Below are 21,302 nucleotides of genomic sequence, written 5' to 3'. Positions count from 1 at the left end.
AAGAAAATTTATGGAATTTTTGAAATTTTTTATCAGTTGTCTTCAGAAAAAATAGCCCGAATATTTTTGAGAAATAGACAGAGGAAATAGTTAGTGTTAATGGGGATGAAAGTACTATATTTTTCCTATCAAAGAAGATCAATTCAGCCTTACATTCCAAAAGTATACAGGGTGTTTCCTAAACATGCGGCAAAAATTCAGGGGGTTGTTCCTTGGACTATTCTAAGAATATTTTGTCCCTTGATGATTTTTGAAAAACCTATTTGTTTCGAAGATATAGGGAAAACAAAATTTCAGATAATAACATTTTATTATGAAAAATTACATGAAAATTCAACTTAACCTACAAAAACTGTTGAAAATGACCACCTCTAGCCAGCATACAAGCATCCAATCTTCTCCTCATTGACTGCCGAACCCTTCATAATAGTCAAAGATAAAATGTTAATTGCTAATACATCACAAAACGAATTCAAATGAAAACCGTGTTTAATCTGTATTCCTTTACCATCTGCACTTATCAATTTTCAGTCAAAAAACTGGCCGTTTTTAGTAATTGGAATGTTGTTAAACAAATTTAAAAATAAATTGTACCTACTTAGTAAACACAGTGCGGTACGCATTTTTATTTAAACTATTATTAATTTTAAAAATATGAAAAATGTTGTTCGCCTTGTATCTTCGAAACAAAGAGGTTTTTCAAAAATCATCCAAGGACAAAACATACTTAAAATAGTCCAAGGAACAACCCCCTGAATTTTTGGCGCATGTTTAGGAAACACCCTGTATATCTTCCTTTACTCTGACTGTTTAAAGAAGTACTGCAAATTTTATACAAGGATTTATTATATTATCAATATAAAAAAAATTATGATTAACTTCTGACGGAGAGATACGAATCAGGGCTTCGAAACTGGAATAACATAGTCAAAAATTCATAACTCCGGATCTATAGAGGATAGGAATTTGCTATATGGTATTCATTATTATTGTAGTAACACATGTTCTCAATATCGTTATAGTATGGCTCCTTCCTTCAAAACTTCGATTTCTTAAAGATTGACATAATAGTTCTCGGACATTAATATTTTTATCCTTGTCACAATATACCCATATCAATGGTCTCTTTCTAACGCCCTGTCCATGTTATTATAGGTCTATGATCTCCCGTTATATAAGTCTGATCAGGTTCCACTAAATGGCGTTAGAAAGATGTGATTTTGTACTACAAAAACTTTCCTGATAGTTTTGTGATTAGTTGACTCAATTTAGTTCAAGCGCTCGTCAACTATAATATTGTAACAGCTCGATGTATGGGTGCCATACGTATTTATGTAAAAAAAAAACCATTGGGCGAATTCCCATCTCCAAATTGCTGTAGAATCTCCACAATATCCATTTTTGAAGCAGTTGGTGACTGGTGATAAAAAGTGGATCACTTACGACAACGTCAAGTGAAAACGGTCGTCATCGAAAGGCAGTTAGACGACTAGGAAGGTTTACTTTGTGTTTGGTGAGATTGGCAGGTAATTTTCTACTATTAGCTGCTCCTTTACTGTTGACTCAGAATTCTACTATCAACAATTGGACCGTGTATATTATAAAGTTTCTAGGGCATATAACTTTGCGGGTTAATATCGGAATAATTTACTCACAATCGAGCCAATATCGAAATCTTGAAGTACAGTGTGGAACTTGTTTCTTATCCTGACTCCTTCTGCTTCTTTTATCATGATTGAAAATGCAGATGAAAGAATTTCTGGAACAAATAAGAGTAATATGGCTGTTTCCATCTCTACCTGTTCTAAGAAAGATTGATTTCCAATCCAGCTACTGAATATTCATGGAGCTTTCGTAATTTTCTTCAACGAGAACCGCGTACGAAACCGATTGAAATTGTTTTTAATCAAAATATGGATATACCGTTCGTAATACAGGGAGAGGGGCCAATAAAAGTTCCTGGTTCTAGCTCTGGGTGAGGAAGATATGTCCTCCAAACGTCTGGGCCATGAAAAATGTCCACCCATTTCAATTTTTGCCGCTTTCCCAGCGATCGATATTAATTTCTCGACCCTTTATTTCGTCTTCGAGCTCATTTTGCCACTAATGATATTGTTTTGTGTTCTTACATCAGAGTAAAATCTCGATTCTTTCGATGAAAAGCTGCACGGTTATTGCAAATGAGTCCAATTCGAATTCGCTCATATTTCATATAATGTAGTCAAAATTAAAAAAAAAAGTTCAGGTGACAGATCTTTTCGATAACAAAGGACTAGCCACTTCTTTTCCTTACTAGATTTGATATACTACAAGATCTCTACTCATTTTATAAAGGAATTGAGAAAAGGTTCATTATACAATTTAAAAAATTACTCCTTGCTAGTATTCAATAAGTAGTACATACTCAGTGTCTTCAGATATATACTAAGTGACTCATCTCGCAACTTTTTAATTTTGAAAGTTCTGAATGTAGTTCATTGTGTTTCAATCAAATGTCTCCTTAGACAATATGACATGATGTGAAACATGCAGAGGCATGTTGCTACCAACCTTTAGAGAACATATAATAGAGCAATTCTTTTGTTACAATTGCAGTTGATTATTTCTATCATGAAATGATGTAATAATGATTCCTATAGAAATTATCAGATGATCAATTAATTCAAATTGAATAATTGAGGGTTTTCTGTTTACCAATAATATATCATCGTCATTACTTGCAAAAAGCGACATTCAGATATCCATATTCAATAAAAATTTAGCTTGTTGCAAAATGGCGAAGGCGTCGGTAAAATTTTTGGGGTATTAAATAGAAAATAGAGTGCATTGTGTTCCACCACCATCCTGATCTGTTTATACTAAACCTATTAGAGTAACCACTTTTTATATCTTCTCGAGTCAATAGAAGATACAACGGAGTCGCTGACATGAATATAATTTAATACCGGAGAAATTCAGCGTCAAGTTACAATCTACGATTTAGGAACCTATGAAGATCCTTACCGCAGTAGTAAGCGAAACGTCAAGAAAAACCGATTGTACTCGGCTAAAAAGTGCAGAATTTTCCAATTCTAAAGAACATCATTGTTTTCGGAATATCAAAAGAAAAGATGTTCACTTTTCAATACAACGGCGAATCAGATAAATATAACAATCGATATTCATAGCGTGTGTATTGAAAAGGGCCTTACGCAAATGCTGGAAAACACGAATTGTCCGTTTCCGTTTCGAAACACGAAATCTCTATGAATTTTCCAATGGAAAATCGTTCGCTGATATGATACGGTATTAATTAGTGAAAGGCGCTCTTGAAAAACCTAATGGCTTTTCCATTTGATATCACGTATACAGGCTTGGTTTATCGATCGCCTAAAGGTATAATTCGATAACCAATCGTTCTCTTCTGGTTGACCTTGCTGGAGGCTGTACAAATAAACACTTTTCAATTAAATTCATATCGATTTGAAAATAAACAATAGTTCAGTATTGAAAATAACAATAATAATAATATATTCATATTATGTGAATATTACATTTCAATAACATTAAACACCATTAACTTCAATTTGGAATGCTCAACCTAAAAATTCTTTGATATTATAAGGTTCAAGTTGAATTCTCTCAAATTTTGGCTTGATTTAGCAGACCTGGGTAATTTTTTGTAGAATTGAATACAACTGTAAAACGCTTCCTTTTCTGTCACCGTTAATCTGTGCTTTGAGAAATTATAGTCCAGCGTTCTTGTGTTTTAATGGTTGTGGAAGGTATGGTTCAAATGAATGTTTATTTTTGAAGAGAAATAGGACACATTCCTGACTATATACCCCATACACAGTCAGGATCTTATTTTCTTTGAATTTACCCCTACAGGAACGTTGTATATTTGATCCTGGCAAGTATTCTCAAGGTCTTTTTTTGAGTAATGAAAAGGTGCTACTGCTTCCATAGAATATAATTCCATATCCTAAGTGGGATTCTTTCTCATTTCAATTGGTTATCGACGTGGACTCCAAGAAATTTCACATTTTCTCCCAACTCGTACTTTTTATCATTTAATGAGACATATACACGATATACACCGTGGTTCCCAGAAATTTAGGTGGTGCTCACCATTGAATATTCTCGAACCACGGTTGCACCTATTACGCACGTGGTACATGTGTTACGAAACATGTTCGTTTTTGAGCATTTTTAACATTCAATAAATCTCTCAAGATTTACAACAGAAATGATTTTCATTGGAAATCAATTGAAAACAACATGACCTCAATATTTTGAAGAACTAATAAAAAATCTCTTAAGATCTAGGTATAATAGAAATTGGTTCCCTGTGAATCAATTGAAAACGTAATGCTCTTGACGTATTAAGGAACTAATAGGTCTTCAAGCATCCTGATGACCATATGTCAATTATTCACACCATTATTGGAATCCTAGATATGTGTTCATTAATCCAATCGAAATCTTTCGCTTGTAAGAAAGTTCAGTTGCAGTTCTCGAGAGTAACACTTGCTCTGATCTAATTTTTATTTTAACTCATATTTGGTTGGGCATGTGGGCCACCCTGTATAATAATATAAATAATAATAGGACTTCATTGATTTAAATTCTTTACAAATGAACACAAAATCAAAACAATCCCAGGGCGAAGTTCAGATGGCATTCGATGATGCCTCTGTTCTGCCACTCAAACCCTGATTTAATAACTTAAACATAAAATTGATACATCCAAAAAATAAAAAATTATGCAAATAGCCTTATAATATGGAAGAAAAAAGCAAGCAAAATTGAGCAAAACATGAACAATTCAAAAGAGCCATCGATGATAACATAATAATCATTCGAATACTGAATAGTTCTATATGGGAGAGGCCTAATATTGTTCGGAAATATTTCCTTGGGTTATGTTATCAGTTGTCTCATTACCTTGAGAACCTACAGTATCTGATTCAGCGTAGTGCATCCTTGTTAACATCTCTACTAGATGCTTCAGGGTATTCGAGCAGTTTGAGAGGCTTGCAGAGTTAACTTTGTACTTGCCGCTTGTTAATCAATAACTGCATTCTCATATGGAGAAAACAATTTCCTCCTAACAGACATTCCTGTATAAACATCTCTGAAGCTCGCTCCAACTATAATAGATTCATCGAAGATTGAAGACTCACTTCTTGGAAATAAGACGACAACCGACTAGCTTTGTTTATAACTCTGTAACTTCATGAAGAAGTTAACTTTATCGTTATACGAGGGTTACACTTTACGTATTGAGAAAACAAAAAATAAACAGGCGATTTTGATGCAAAAAATTTTTTTTGCTTTTCGAAATAATCGCCTTTAAGATCTGTACACATTTGCATGCGATTGAATTTAGTTGATACATGCATTTTTCTTAGGTTAGACAATGTCAAAAGTCATCATTTTCATAGCTAGAAAATTTTCACGAGTTAAATCAATATTTTGACAGAAATGGAATTCTCAAATTACTGTTAACAACGAAGGTTGTGTTCGAGCGTCAAAGCTTATGACACAAAGAATGTCGAATTTTACGATGTCAATATCAGATTTCACCTGGCAATATCAGTGTTATCAATTCTCAATACATAAATAGTAGCCCTAGTATATCCTAAAATATTGGTCACAGTCCATTTAAATGAAGATGTTTTCTATAGAACGATCTGTGATCTACAGTATATTGAGGTTTTAAGTTCGTATCTCGCCTTAAGTTTGTAGCCTCGAGAAAATTTCAGATTACACTCGAAAATTTCTTTGATCCGTATTCTAAACTTCTATTCGATCCGATGAATATTTTTCTAATTATCGAGAAAACAAAATGTAAAACTACAGACATTCGAGAGAAATTATAGCAACTACTGTATTTTCCATAAACTACAGTAACTTCAGAGCTCTCATAAAAGCCTGAATGGCATGTTGTCATGAAATTTAAAGTGTTGAAACAAAAAGGCAAATAAATGTCATATATGTGATGTTTTTCACAACATTAATTGAAAGCCGATAACGTTCAATCGAGTTCAATGTATTTGATGAGGTACTGACAGTTAGGTAAACAAACAGTGGCATGCTGTTTATTAAATTTGTAATAGGTTTATTCGCTTGCAATTTTGAGCTTAAAAAATCCGTTATTTCACATAAAATTGCGTTCTTACCATATTTATATTCGAATACGATATTTTTTGTTTGGATTGTCTCTAATCTAATAATAATAATAATGTTAAATACTATAATATTATTCCAAAATCTTAGAACGTAGATATTAGGACATATAATTCATTCAAAATGACAACACTTTCTGGAATGTGAAGGTTTGATATTGATTGAATGAGCAGGGTCAAAGTAATATGATTTTCTTTGAATTGAATGAAAAGATTAAATGATGAAAGTCCAATCGTACAAATACTTTGATTCTCAAAGCAGGAATGTGATTATTAATGTCATTTATGTGTCATTAGTGTGGAATTCTGTTGATGGGGTTCATCCCTAATAGAGACACATAAAGAATTCAATTATGTGAGTTCCCACGTGGGTTTAAATTGAAATGTTTGACGGCAGAATAATGAACGTGTAAATGAACGTGTAAATGAAAATACACGTTGGGGTCTCCTCTGTAATTTTGCACACAGGCAATTACTTTCAATGAAGAATCATAACAAATCTAAACCAATGATTTGATTAATTTTAATTGTTGTGCTCTTGTTTCAAGGGAAAAGCTGTTATTTTGATCCAATGCCTGTAATTTATGAACTTTGAGCCGATAATGACAGTTTATGACTTAGTTCGACTGAATTATGAAGAATTCGAGCTATCTAACTTCTATACTAAGAACATTACCGAGTTTTTAATTATCAAGTTTTTCTGCTCACTCTATGAAACTCAAAATATTTTTTGGAGAAGAACAGACTTGTTTCGATTATTCGAAATTGATTCCTCGCATATTCTTTGCTGAAACATCATTTCAATATTGATAAAAAAAATAAACACTTGACTATACGTTTCACAGTTTTTTAATAAAATATATAAATCTTGTTGACATGCATGTTTCGGGTTTCATTCCATCATTCACAATTGGAAGATTTTGTTTGTGAGCTGAGGTTATTTCTGAAAACTCCAAGAGGTCTAAACGTTTGCCTTTAACACCTTTGTGTGAAATTTTTGTCTCAATGGCACACATTGATCGAAACAAGTGCATTGCAAGCAGCCGTTCACGAGCAAACCAATTTCCTCGTTTCTGAATCATTCCATGACTTTCAAGCGTTTTGAAAGGGCTTGTTGCGTCACTCCTAATGATCCTATCAATTCATTTTGCATTTCACACGAGTTTTGATCAAGTAATGCCACCAATTCTGCATCTTCGAAAACCTTCTCTCTTTCACCGCCATGCAGGTTTTCGACGTCGAAATCACTGTTCTTGAAGCGTTGAAACCACTCTCAGCACGTTCTTTCACTAATAGCGGCCTTTACATAGGTATTTGATAGCATTCGATGAGCCGCAGTCGCAGATTTCTTCATATTGAAGCAGAAAATTTAAACCTCCTGCAAATGACGAGCATTTATTTATTTATGATGCAGACAAATCGACTAATATTTTGATGGCGTTATGTTTAGAAATACCTAAGCGTATTGTATGACATCAACGATCTATTCATTTCGACTACCACTTACCGCTACAGCCTATTGCGGAAGCAAAGTTGAACACCTAATAATATCAAGTATCATTGTAGCAATATATGTATGAGAAATAATATCTCGTTAGTTTGTTGCTTGATTTTAGCCTTAAAAATTGATAGCTCTTATAAATTCCAAGAAAATCTTGAAATAAAATAATGGAATTCAAAAGAAAGCAGATGTATCCATTTTCAAACATACCTTGGACAATCCTCGAGTCTATCATTCTTTATAATAGATATATATTTTGGTTTCTACGCGAAGGCAATTCATTTCAAATTCCAAATTCCATTTGTGCAAAAGGACGCCCTGTTGAGTCCCCAGTTTCCAGAATTATTCATAGGGAAGAAATAGTATACTTAAGGATTGAAGTATCGAGGGAATATATAGGGACATTTTCAATTTAGCTGACATATGATATTGAGAACTGTATTCCACAGAGTCTTGATGAAGTTTCCGGAACACAGTATGACGCAGTTCTCTATGACTTAACGCGGTAAAAACCATGGCCTTAATAACAACTTTATCCATATGGGACCATCTATTAATCCCAAGCTTGGCAAGGATCTAATCGAAATTTATATCCTGCGTTTATTACAAGTTTCAAAACTTTGAATTTCCTCTTCTGTCCTGAAACAGGATTAATTCCTCGTTCAGACGCAGCCTAAACGAATCGATTCGTTCTTCCTTTTTTTGGCCTCCCAACGGGAGGCAAAATTGAAATTAAAGGTAAACATGCTAGGAGAGTTTCAAAACTTGCCGAGATTTTTTTACGTCCATTTTAATTATAAGGGAATGGATTCGGCACAAGGTGTCGGCAAGCACAGTTCACTCTGATTTCCTCGAGTTTTATCTCGTTTTAACGAGTGGAGCTGGAGATCTACCAGAAAACAATCGAGTTCATCAATTAGTTGATGTACCTAGTATCAATCAATTAGCCGTTGTAACCCTTTTGTAAACAGGAACGTCGAAAGACTTTCTCACGGTTTAATCAATGGAAAGTTAAAGACAAGGGACCCATCTCTAGCATTTCTCGAAAAATTTTAATTCAAGACCACACAGTTGAACATATTTGGAAGAATTATGAGTGTGAATCTTATAAATGATAACTACCCAGATAATTGTAACAGTGAAATTTTGTGGGATCATGCCCGAAAAAAAAACTAGAGAATAACGAATTCACATAGATGTTTTATACAACTATGGATCCTCATACCATATTCCTTCAGGAGTCAGATATACAACAGTGATCAACTTCGAATTACGATCAAGATGTCGCGGTAAAAATATAGAATAATTAAAATATAAGAATACATCATTCGTGTTTCCTTCGAAATAATTAGTCAGAATTTATATAATATATACTAAATCAATTCGAACACCTCTACTTATACCTCCCTTTCCTCAAAGCGATGTTACAAAGGGACTTGGTCCTGCTATCTTCATTTATTTAATGGGATATTATCTCAGTTCTTCGCTTTAGATATCTATTCTATCAATACGTATCTTTGACAATTCTGTATAAGACACTTAGATATCTCAAATACTTTCAGGTATCTCAAATACTTCAAGGAATTTGAGATACTTGTAAGTATTTAAGATACCCTTTAGTATTTGATGAAATTTTTAGTATTCAACTTGCTTTTCGCTATCTCAGATACTTTCTTGTACTAACAAGAATATTAGATCCGAAATTCACCGTAAACTCATAAAGGAGATGAAAAACCTCTTGAAAAGTGATTTGAAGTTTCTCTGAAATATCTGAGTTACTGTGAAAGTATTATATATGTGGGATCCAAATTCTTAACACCCGACTGAATGATACGCTACTGACTTTACGAAACGAGAACTACACGATCGACCCTAAAAGGTTGCACCATGCAGATTTATCGATGAGAGACGTAAGGGGAAGAGGTACTTGAAACTTAAGGACTGAAGTACGATACAGATGAAGGAGGGTGGAATTCGACGTAAGATAGTAGACGGACATAGTTAGAATTCGACGTTAGAGACGAGACGGGAAAGGTTAAAGAATTCGACGTGATAGACGCATACGATTCGACGTAAAATATAGTAGACGCAGCGAGTTAGATAATTCGATAATTAGACTATTAACAATTAGACGAAATAAAATAACTTCGATAGTTCCATAGACGAAAGTTCAGTGGCTGTACATTCAATTGACGAAGATTGTACAAAGTGTAAATAAACAATAGTTAAGTTCCGGCGGCCTTTTTTATATAAACCCCTAGACAACGATATAAAAACCCTACATATATTTTAGTTTTCGGCAAAAATTGAGTAGAATCTCAGTTACTTTTCAAAAGATACATCTTGTGATTCAAAAGGTATCTTAGTCTTTTATTAACCAAAAAAATTGTTAAAAAATTCAGAAATACCTACATTTTCTATTTTGAATGTATGTTACGAAAGTTTCGATTGATTTAGAACTGATGAGGTTCAACAAAAGTACAAATATTATGTTGAATTCAGAAATTCGTTTGGAACCATATGTAGAACGAAAAACCATACCCAAAAACAGTCATCTATTTCCCGAAAAACAAAAAACACGAAATTTTTGTGTGACAAAAGCAACAATTTCTCAATTATATTGCCGAGAATTTCATATCGTTTACGAGCTACAGGATTTTCGATCGAAACTGTTCCAAAAAATCGAAGGGTTGCAAAGGGTTACCGTATAATATTCCCATCCATCTTGTTATGAGGGATTCAAAGGCCAACCCCTAAATGCTTAATTTCGCTTGTTTATTCCGAATATATATTCACCATTTTTCCTTCTTAGTGGCTAGATAAAACCCTAACAGTGAACCGACCCTATTTATTTTCATTTATCTTCATTGCCTTCAGCAATTCAGGAGCTTAGTTTTATGCTCTTTAAACACATACCGATATCTCCCCTTGGTCAAATAGTTCCAACGGATTTAGGCTCCATAAAAACTTATCCACGAACTACCGTTTGTTTTCCAGGTAGTGTATTATCCCTTTCACGCGAAAATATAGTCTGGGAGCTCAGCGAATCTCATTCCATAACAGGCCAATTGAAAAGTCCCTAGTCTACCATAGTAAAACACATTTTTTTGGCAAAATTGGATTTTATTATTCAACATAGTTGCCTTCGAGGGCGATACAGCGATTATAGCGATCTTCCAACATTTCGATACTATTTTTGTAGTACAATTTGTTTTTCGCTTCAAAATATCCTAAGTTTCGGTGATTGCTTTTTCATTGGCGCTGAATTTCTTTTCAGCGAGCATTCTTTAGAGATCTAAGAACACGAAAAAGTCACTGGGGACCAGATCTGGATGGTGGATGCAGATGCAAGTCGAAGCCCAATTCATACAATTTTGCCATTGATTTCATTGATTTGTGACACGGCGCATTGTTTTGATGAAACAGTACCTTTTTTTTCTTCAAATGGGGCCGTTTTTTAACGATTTCATCCTTCAAACGATCCAATAACGCTATATAATAATCGCTGTTGATGGTCTAGTCCTGTTGGAGGTTATCAATGAATATTATACCTTGCGCATCCCAAAATACTGATGCCATAACCTTGCCAGCTGACTGTTGTGTTTTTTACTCGCTTTGGATTCGGTTCATCGTGTGCAGTCCACTCAGATGACTGTTGATTGGACTCCGGAGTGATATAATGGAGCCATATTTCATCCATTGTCACATACCGAGGCAAAAATTCAGGTTTATTGCACTTAAACAGCTTCAAACACTGATCAATCATTAACACATTGTTGCTTTCGATCGATTTTGAGCTCGGGCGGCACCCATTTTGCACACAACTTTCTCATGTACAAATATTCGTGAATGATATGATGTACACGTTCAGATGATATCTTCACAATATCTGCTATCTCGATCAACTTCACTTTACGGTTATTCAAAATTATTTTGTGAACTTTTTGATTTTTTAATCGGTGGCAGCCTCTTTTGGACGGTCACTGCGTTCGCCGTCTTCGGTGCTCATTTTACCACGTTTAAACTTAGCATACCAATCATTGATGGTTGATTTTCCTGGTGCAGACCCCGGAAACTCTTCATCTAGCCAAGATTTTGCTTCAACTGTATTTTTTGCCTTCAGAAAGCAATATTTATCAGCACAAGAAATTCTTTCTTTTTTCATCCTTTTTCAAATAGAAAAGTAGCTACACTCACAACGCAAGATTTCACAAACTAATGGTCGGAGTGCTGTCAAATTTTGACATGTATCGTTTGAAGGTTGGTACTAACTAAAAATCATATGGATTTGATACTAGCACCGCCAGCTGTGCATCAGACCGGAGTCTTTTCAATTGGCCTAATAAATAGAAAAAAAAACACTGAAAATTTCGAAATTTGAAATCAGAGAAACTTGAGTATTTTTTCGAAGAGATAAAGAACAATTTAGTTCATCATTGAAATTTGTATACACTCAAAATTTCAGTGAAATCGAAATGAAAGAATTAAACTGAAACATCTTCGTGAAATTATGCGAAAAACGTTCCAAAATTTGTTGATATTCTGGAGTCAAATGAAAGAATTCAATTACTGAAATCGAATTGATGTGAAAAAAAGAGTGCCAAGAAAAAAAAATCAATATATACTCAGTCGTGGATGTTAGTTGAATTATGGTAAAGGATATGATCTATCGACTCCATATAAAATGAGAACATCAATACCATCTCACCTATGCTATAAACTGTTTTCCCAGCAGAATTCCAATACTGGCTGGAAATTAATCGAATGTGATAAAATCTGAATAGCGGTAATAAAACACGAATCAGAAACATGCTTGACGTTTATATCGTTACGGAAATTGAGAATTTGAATATGGCTTCATTATAAATAATTCCCATCAAATATGTCGAATGATTGTGGAAATTGAAGGCAAGGTTTGAACGTCATGCATGCTGCATAGAACGCATCCCGATGCATTCTCAATGCATTCCAGGATTGTTGGATGTAATTCGAAGCATTTTGAGGATCTGCCAGTGTGTAAAATGTAAAGCAAATTCCATTACCAAAGGTAAATGTTATAAAAATTACGTTGGGTAAAGGGCTTTCGGAATTTTCGATTGGAATTGAAATAAATAAACCCTTTATGAATTCATCAAATACCTTGACCTAGGAAATTGAAATTTGTACGTTAAAACGCGAAATCCCACTGAGAGTTACGGAAATATGTGATATAACAGGCTAATTGAAAAGTCCCCGGTCTACCATAGTAAAACACATTTTTTTTGGCAAAATTCGATTTCATTATTCAACAAAGTTGCCTTCGAGGGCGATACAACGATTATAACGATCTTCCAACTTTTCGATACCATTTTTGTAGTACGATTTGTCTTTCGCTTCAAAATAGGCCTCAGATTCGGCGTTTACTTCTTCATTGGCGCTAATTTTTTTTCCAGCGAGCATTCTTTTGAAGTCTGAGAACGGGAACAAGTCGCTGGGTCCAAATCTGGCCAATACGATGAATGCAGAAGCAATTCGAAGCCCAATTCATGTAATTTTGCCATTGTTTTCATTGATTTGTGACACGGCGCTTTGTCTTGATGAAACAGCACTTTTTTTTCTTCAAATGGGGCCGTTTATCAACGATTTCATCCTTAAAACGATCCAATAACGCTATATAATGCTGTTGATAGTCTGGCCCTTTTGGAGTTAATCAATGAATATTATACCTTGCGCATCCCAAAATACTGAGTCCACAACCTTGCCAGCTGACTGTTGTGTTTTTCTTCGCTTTGGATTCATCATGTGCAGTCCACTCAGCTGACTGTCGATTGGACTCTGGAGTGAAATGATGGAGCCATGTTTCATCCATCGTCACATATCTAGGCAAATATTCAGAATTATTGTACTTAAACAGCTTCAAACACTGATCAATCATTAACAAGTTGTTGCTTTTGATCGATTGTGAGCTCGGGCGGCACCCATTTTGCACACAGCTTTCTCATGTACAAATATTCGTAAATGATATGATGTACACGTTCAGATGATATCTTCACAATGTCTGATATCTCGATCAACTTCACTTTACGGTCATTCAAAATTATTTTGTATACTTTTTTGAATTTGTCGTCGGTGACAGTCTTTTGGGCGTCCACTGCGTTCGCCGTCTTCTGTGCTCATTTCACCACGTTAAAAAATTAGCATACCAATCAATTATGGTTGATTTTCGTGGAACAGACCCCGGAAACTAGTCGTCAAACCAAGATTTTGCTTCAACTGTTTTTTTTTCCTCTTCAAAATGCAATATTTTATCAGCACACGAAATTATTTTTTATCCATCTTTTTTCAAATCACAATAGTAGCTACACTCACAACGCAATATCTCACAAACTAATGGTCAGACTGCTGTCAAATTTTGACACGTATCGTTTGAAGGTCGGTTCTAACTAAAAATCATGTGGATTCAATACTAGCACCGGGGATTTTTCAATTGGCTTAAATCCTTTATCTGTTATTTTAAAAACTGCCAACAATTTTCAATATTTGCCATTTCACCGCCATCAGATCATGCTCAATTCTATATTTATCTATTTTCTATTAAATTGATCATTTTACCGAAATTCACATTTTTTAAAATGAATTCATACTGCGTCTTCTTGATATGAACGCGAAAGCTTACGAAAATTCCGTTATTCTCGTATCTTTCAACATCTTGTTATTTATTCGAATCTCTGAATAACTAATTATAAATACTTTAAAATATTGAAGGCATGTTGTTTTCAATTGATTTGCAATGGAAATAAATAATTTCTTTCGTGAATCTTGAGAGATTTATTGAACGTTGAGAACGCTCAAAACGAACATGTTGCGTAACCCATGTACCACGTGTGTAACAGATGCAAAATACCCTTGGTTCGATAATATTCCATGGTGAACACCACCTTAATTTCTCAGAACCACAAAGTGTTTTTTTAGGAGATACGGCCAATACTTTTTAGTATTGGTATGGGTATTGGGTGCTACTTTCTTTCCAATAATGTGTACTGTAATATTGTACTACATCTATTGTTTATCTCAAACAAAGTCAACCAGAAGACAAAGATTAACCGGGTTATCAAATCATACCCTCTAGGTGACCGATAAACATATCTATGTACATACAAAATTCCAAAAAAGGCTGACGATAGATACTGATATCAAAATATCGAAAAAATGATGCGATTCTAATTTTGAATAGATAGTTGTTCCAGTATTATGGTATTTCTACAGTTATTGAGAAGACAAGCTTGCAAAAAGGAAAAACTGTATAGAAATTGACCATACAGGGGGGATAAAATGTGAAAATGAACGCCAATTCTCTAAAATCAATTGAAGAGCATAGTATCTGCGTATTCTCAATACGTCGAGTGAGGCAGATACGTCCCATTCCAGAAGTTTCATATTATCTGAAATTACAAGAGAAGCGTAATATTTTTATTCGAAGTTGGGATAATAAAATTACAAAAAGATTTATAATGCCCATTAATCAGCGAACATGGCTCACTCACTTCTGAATGTAGCAGATCAATCTTCTCTCACAATAAAACTTTGCTCTGAAAGACTTCATTAGTTCGAGTATCTTCAGGCTACGAAAGCACAATCAATCATTATTTGAAGTAATAAATTCTATTCAATTATAAGACCACTTCAACTTTCATTGCGTCTGAGATGGATTTTTCGTATTGGTGAATCTTATATGAATAATTTCCGAGTTGGATATATTCCAGAAGATTCAATTACAGCACCAAATATTGCTTTCAGATTTTGAAATTCAAACTGTGCACATTATGTTCTTCAGTTCTTCCGCATTTATCTTCAAAAAAAGGGAAATTCGAAAAAAAAGCTGGTTTGTCCTCAGAAGCTATTAAGCGCTCGTTCATTCATATAAAGCTTTTGACTTCAGAGATCAAAAACCTAAAAATATTAATTTTGGTTGGATCTGTTGTCATTGAAATGAAGGGTGTTGTTTTTAGAGCTATAGAACTTGAAATTGCAATAAAACAACGATGGATAATTCGATTGACATGAATCTCATTTATCCGCAAAATAATCTTGTGGCATTGCATTTTAAATATGAATTATGGCATATGACCGTGGCGGTCATATGCTGGCTCGGATGTAGTCCAATCTGGACGTCCAATTTTCGATGACTTTTTCCAACATTTGTGGCTGTATATCGGCAATAACACGGCGAATGTTGTCTTCCAAATGGTCAAGGGTTTGTGGCTTATCCGCATAGACCAATGACTTTACATAGCCCCACAGAAAGTAGTCAAGCGGTGTTAAATCACAAGATCTTGGAGGCCAATTCACAGGTCCAAAACGTGAAATTAGGCGGTCACCAAATGTGTCTTTCAATAAATTGATTGTGGCACGAGCTGTGTGACATGTTGCGCCGTCTTGTTGGAACCACAGCTCCTGGACATCATGGTTGTTCAATTCAGGAATGAAAAAGTTAGTAATCATGGCTCTATACCGATCAGCATTGACTGTAACGTTCTGGCCATCATCGTTTTTGAAGAAGTACGATTCCACCAGCATATAAAGCGCACCAAACAGTCAGTTTTTCTGGATGTAACGGTGTTTCGACATAAACTTGAGGATTAGCTCCACTGCAAATGCGGCAGTTTTGTTTGTTGACGTAGCTCTGATGGACCATTATTTTCGAAATGAAATTGCACTATTTGCAAGCGTTGTTCAGGCGTGAGTCTATTCATAATAAATTGCCAAACCAAATTGAGAATAAATCACTTGACAGCTGTCAAATCGGTCGCCATCTTGAACAGTAATGCCAACTTAAAGTCATATACCTCGAAAAAAAAACACCCCATATTAATTTCGGTTGAATCTGTTGTCATTGAAATATTACAATTTTTTCGTTATTCTGCTTGAACTTTCTGTGATGACGTGAATTTTTCAACGGAATTCTTCTCTTCAAATTATAAATACATTTATATTCAAGATTCAAGGAACACTTAATTTTCATTTTGTGGTTGATTTACCCACGAAGAAATAACTTTTATAGATGCTTCTACTGCGATTAAAGTAACATCTCTAGTCAAGTTAAAGTTAGGTTTTCAACTATTTCAATCATTAAAGAATGGTATTTTGGGGCAGATAAACTAGCGGTTTGGGACGAATAATTCCAAAAACTCATGAACCGCTTGTGCAAGTTGTAACGACTTCAAAAAACGACCTCATAAATTGGGTGAAACAACCTCAGGATAGATGAGAATTTAGTTCCGTGTCTTGCTCTTTTTTTTTCAGGTATACGAAAAAATTCCTCGAGTAATATTATGCGGGGCTTGCAAACCATGAATCAACACGCTTATTACAAGTTTTCTAATTCTTCATATTCGTTAATGAGCTGCGGTTTCAAGGGAAGTGGGGAAATATTCATAACGTTGGCTGCAAACCTCGAATAAATTGCTAAGGACATTGTAATGGCGACTTTAATATATGACAGATATTAGTGCTGGTATTAATTAAATATCACTGCAGTCCTCTATTGCATATATGGATTCAACATTGTAATTTACAGCCTGTACTCCTTTCACACAGATAATGAGTTTGAGATCCCCTTAATAATAGAATATATCGATGGCTATTCATTGTAGTGTAACTGGCTACTCTTGCCAACACTGTTTCAATGGAAAGGGCTACTTCATTGTCCTCCCCAAGTATTGTGTCATTATTATGAGCTGAAATTCTCGCACACCATTCTGATGGTTTTGGTTTGTTTGACTGAACAACAATTTCGCTTTCGATGAAAAATAATTAGGAACAATATACGGAATGTTACTAAATTGAAGGAACAATTGAAATTGAGAGTTGCCTTCGATTATTTCAAGGAAAAAATTTCCATAAATCTGGGCCCGCAAACGCTCTGTTTCTGAGATAAAGGGTGTTCTTGTAGTTGATGAGTACCAAAATTTATAATTCATTTATTCATCAAATCTTACTATGTGGATCTTTATTATAGTTTCGATTCTCCTGAGGGTCAATAGATATTTCTTTGAATTTTTTCTCTCGATATCGCTATCAGATACTACAAAACTATAGGGTGTTTTTTTTTCGAGGTATATAACTTTAACTTGGCATAACTGTTCAAGATGGCGACCGATTCAAAAGCTGTCAAGTGATTTATTCTCAGTTTGGTTTGTCAATTCATCAGGAATAGACTTACGCCAAAACAACGCTTGCAAATAGTGTCAACATGTCAACTTACGAACTTAATTTTAGTCATTAGCGAGAGGTTTGAATTTTCTGCTTTAATATGAAAAAATCTGCGGCTGAGGACCATTGAATGCTCTAAAATACCTATGGTTTTGATGTCGAATAGTGGTGAAAGAGAGGAGGTTTTCGAAGATGCAGAATTAGAGGCATCACTTGATCAAGACTCGCTTCAAACGCAACAAAAATTAAGTTCAAAAAGTGCAACAAAAATTGGCAGGATCATTGGGAGTGACGCAACAAACTATTTCAAAATGCCTGAAAGTCAAAGGAATAATTAATGCACATCAGATGATGAAACCTTTGGAAAATTGGAATATCTATGTCAATTTTAAGTTGAATACATTGTCAAGGAAATGTGCTATAAGATAAAAAAAAACTTCAACACCCAGTATCTCGAGATTAAAACATTTGCGGGCCCATGTTTGAAGGAGTGTTTTTCAAAATCATACGAAGAATCTGTCATTTTCGTTTATGCCACCGAGTTGGAAACATTATTTGGCGGCATATGGGTTCACAAAAGAAAAAAATTAAAAGCAAAACATTTTCATCTTGTTCAAAGAAGAAACTTTCAAATTTCTATTGAAAGGTTGATTTCATCCGGAATGAACAAATCTTAATGTTCTTACTCCATGATTTGGTGGTTGTTCATCAAATTCAACCAGCTTCTTCTCATTAAATGAAACATATTTTTCATTCACCAGGTGTGTCTTAGAAAACCAAACAAGAGCCTTAATTTGAAAGAAAAGTAAATTAAAAAGGTATTTCGTTTAATGGGAAGAACCCATGGTTACATTTGATGTACAATAAGAATATGAACAAGCGCACAAAAGCTAATGGCTTCCAGACAATGTTTTCTCCATTTGTTTTTATCTCATTCATCCCCCTGGTGTTGTAGGTTGAGAAGAGCACGTTGTGTACTAATCGAAAGACTCAAAATCATTAGTTCCAAATATGCCGATGGGGGAAGATTATTTCCGAGAACTCCATCGAAGGAAACGTATCTAAAACTTTATTGAATGTAGCAAGCTGAATACAAGAGCCATTTCGATTCCTCCTCCGCTAATACTTTTCGATCACAAACGGATCGATTTTCAATTGGAATAAAGGTCAATAAGTTCCCAGCGTTTCGCGTGTCCCTCATCGTTTCCCAGTTGAATGCATCTGGAGCCATTCCTCTTAAACTGCATTAGCGATAAAATAAACATGGGTTTTCGGTAATACGAGAGATAACTGGGAGAGAATTAGTTTTTAAAATTTCATTCGAGCAGCACTCGAACTTCAATAATGAATTCGACTTGAGTTGACTGACTTCAATTATAAGAAAATAGGAACTCGGGCGATTATGATGAATAGAGACAATTGCATCTGCTGACGACAGTTTAAATTCTCTAGTGTACCTATTGTATTATTCTGAACCGACTTCGGCTTAGATACTTCAGAGTGCTTGTTCTTGGCATAAGAAACTTCAAATGAACATTGATCAATAGGAAACTAAATCGTTAGAGCGAGGCTGAATCTCTCCGTTGTTTCTATCGGTGTGTCAACAGAAGATAATCATTTATGCTGATATAGAATTCAGTATATTACTGAATGGGCTTTAAATCGATTTCAGATAACCTAATTTCTTGTTGTTACCGGCTTAATTGTCTGAATGAACGGAAAAACTATTCAGAAAGTAGTTTTGTGAATTACTAAATGGCAGTGAACTCAGGACCGCTGCCAGATATTTTGGCGCCCCGGAAAAATAAAATTTCGCTGCCCTGCTTTGCCCAATTTAACTGGATTATCTTTGAAGAAGCCTCCTTTATTTCTTTCAGGCGTCTTTTCAGTTTTATATGAGAACGTATTTATCAACTTTAAATCACCTGGTCAAATTTATCAAAGGAAGTTTTGTCGATTTCAGCAAAAAATGTCCTGAAATGTTCGAAAGTACGACGCTCTATAGTAGAAAGAAGACGTAGTATTTGAAGGTGCATTTTGAAACATATAAAAGTGTAGTATTTTCACTAAGAAAAAATTTTATGTCAGAAAATATTTCTTGTTTCATTGACGAATTTTGCGCCCCTACAATTTGGCGCCCCGGCAAAATGTCCGGTTTGCCGATCTTGGCAGCAGCCCTGAGTGAACTCAGGAAAAGAGTCCATATCATACAATGAAACACTCATTTGACGCCTAGAGATTTCGTGATTTTTTTACATAAAAAACTAGTTTTTGAACCCATCAGATTGAAAATGAATCAATAAATGTTTCATACAATGAAGCCTCGAGTTTCTAAAAAAAAACGGCGGAAGCAAAGTTGTACGCCTATGTAACGGGTGTTTCTTTTCGAGGTATAAAACTTTAAGTTGGCATTACTGTTCAAGATAGCGACCGATTTAACAGCTCTCAAGTGATTTATTCTCAGTTTGGTTTGGCAATTTATCATGAATAGACTCACGCCTGAACAACGCTTGCAAATAGTGCAATTTCATTTCGAAAATAATGGTTCTGTGCGGAATACGCATCGAGCACTAAGTCCATTTATTTTTGTTTAGCGATGAAGCGCACTTCTGGTTGAATGGCTACGTCAACAAACTGAACTGCCGCATTTGGAGTGAAGCAATCCTCAAGTGTATGTCGAAACACCGTTACATCCAGAAAAACTGACTGTTTGGTGCCCTTTATGGGCTGGTGGAATCATTGGTCCGTACTTCTTCAAAAACAATGATGGTCAGAACGTTACAGTCAATGGTGATTGGTATAGAGCCATGATTACTAAATTTTACATTCCTGAATTGAACAACCATGATGTCCAGGAGCTGTGGTTCCAACAAGACGGCGCAACATGTCACACAGCTCGTGCCACAATCGATTTATTGAAAGACACGTTTGGTGACCGCCTAATTTCACGTTTTGGACCTGTGAATTGGCCTCCAATATCTTGTGATTTAACACTGCTAGACTTATTTCTGTGGAGCAATGTTAAGTCATTGGTCTATGCGGATAAGCCACAAACCCTTGACCATTTGGAAGACAACATTCGCCGTGTTATTGCCGATATACGGCAATGTTGGAAAAAGTCATCGAAAATTGGACGTCCAGATTGGACTACATCCGAGCCAGCCGTGGCGGTCATATGCCAGAAATCATATTTAAAATGTAATGCCACAAGATTGTCTTGCGCATAAATAAAATGGATGTCAATCGAATAATCCATCGTTGTTTTATTGCAATTCAAAGTTCTATTGTTCTATAGCTCTAAAAAAAAACACCCTTTAGTGAAGTTTCATACTCAGTTCATGTGGAAAAAAAGAGGAAAACCCTGCCGACTGAACGACTTCGTGAAAGCTCTTCTTAATTTGGGAAACGATCATTCCTGGTACGTTATTGAAATAATGTTG

The 21,302-nt window shown here is 35.0% G+C and overlaps 1 protein-coding gene across 1 annotated transcript in view; it reads left to right on the top strand.

Moving 5' to 3' along the window:
- LOC123685858 (neuronal acetylcholine receptor subunit alpha-7) overlaps positions 1 to 21,302 on the top strand; it is a 175,699-nt gene that overhangs the window by 46,744 nt on the left and 107,653 nt on the right. The window lies entirely within an intron of this gene.

The sequence above is a fragment of the Harmonia axyridis genome, chromosome X, assembly GCF_914767665.1.
Source record: "Harmonia axyridis chromosome X, icHarAxyr1.1, whole genome shotgun sequence".
In the NCBI taxonomy this organism is placed as follows: domain Eukaryota; kingdom Metazoa; phylum Arthropoda; class Insecta; order Coleoptera; family Coccinellidae; genus Harmonia; species Harmonia axyridis.
The sequence above is the reverse complement of the archived record's forward strand: the minus strand, read 5'-3'. Positions and strand labels throughout refer to the sequence as shown.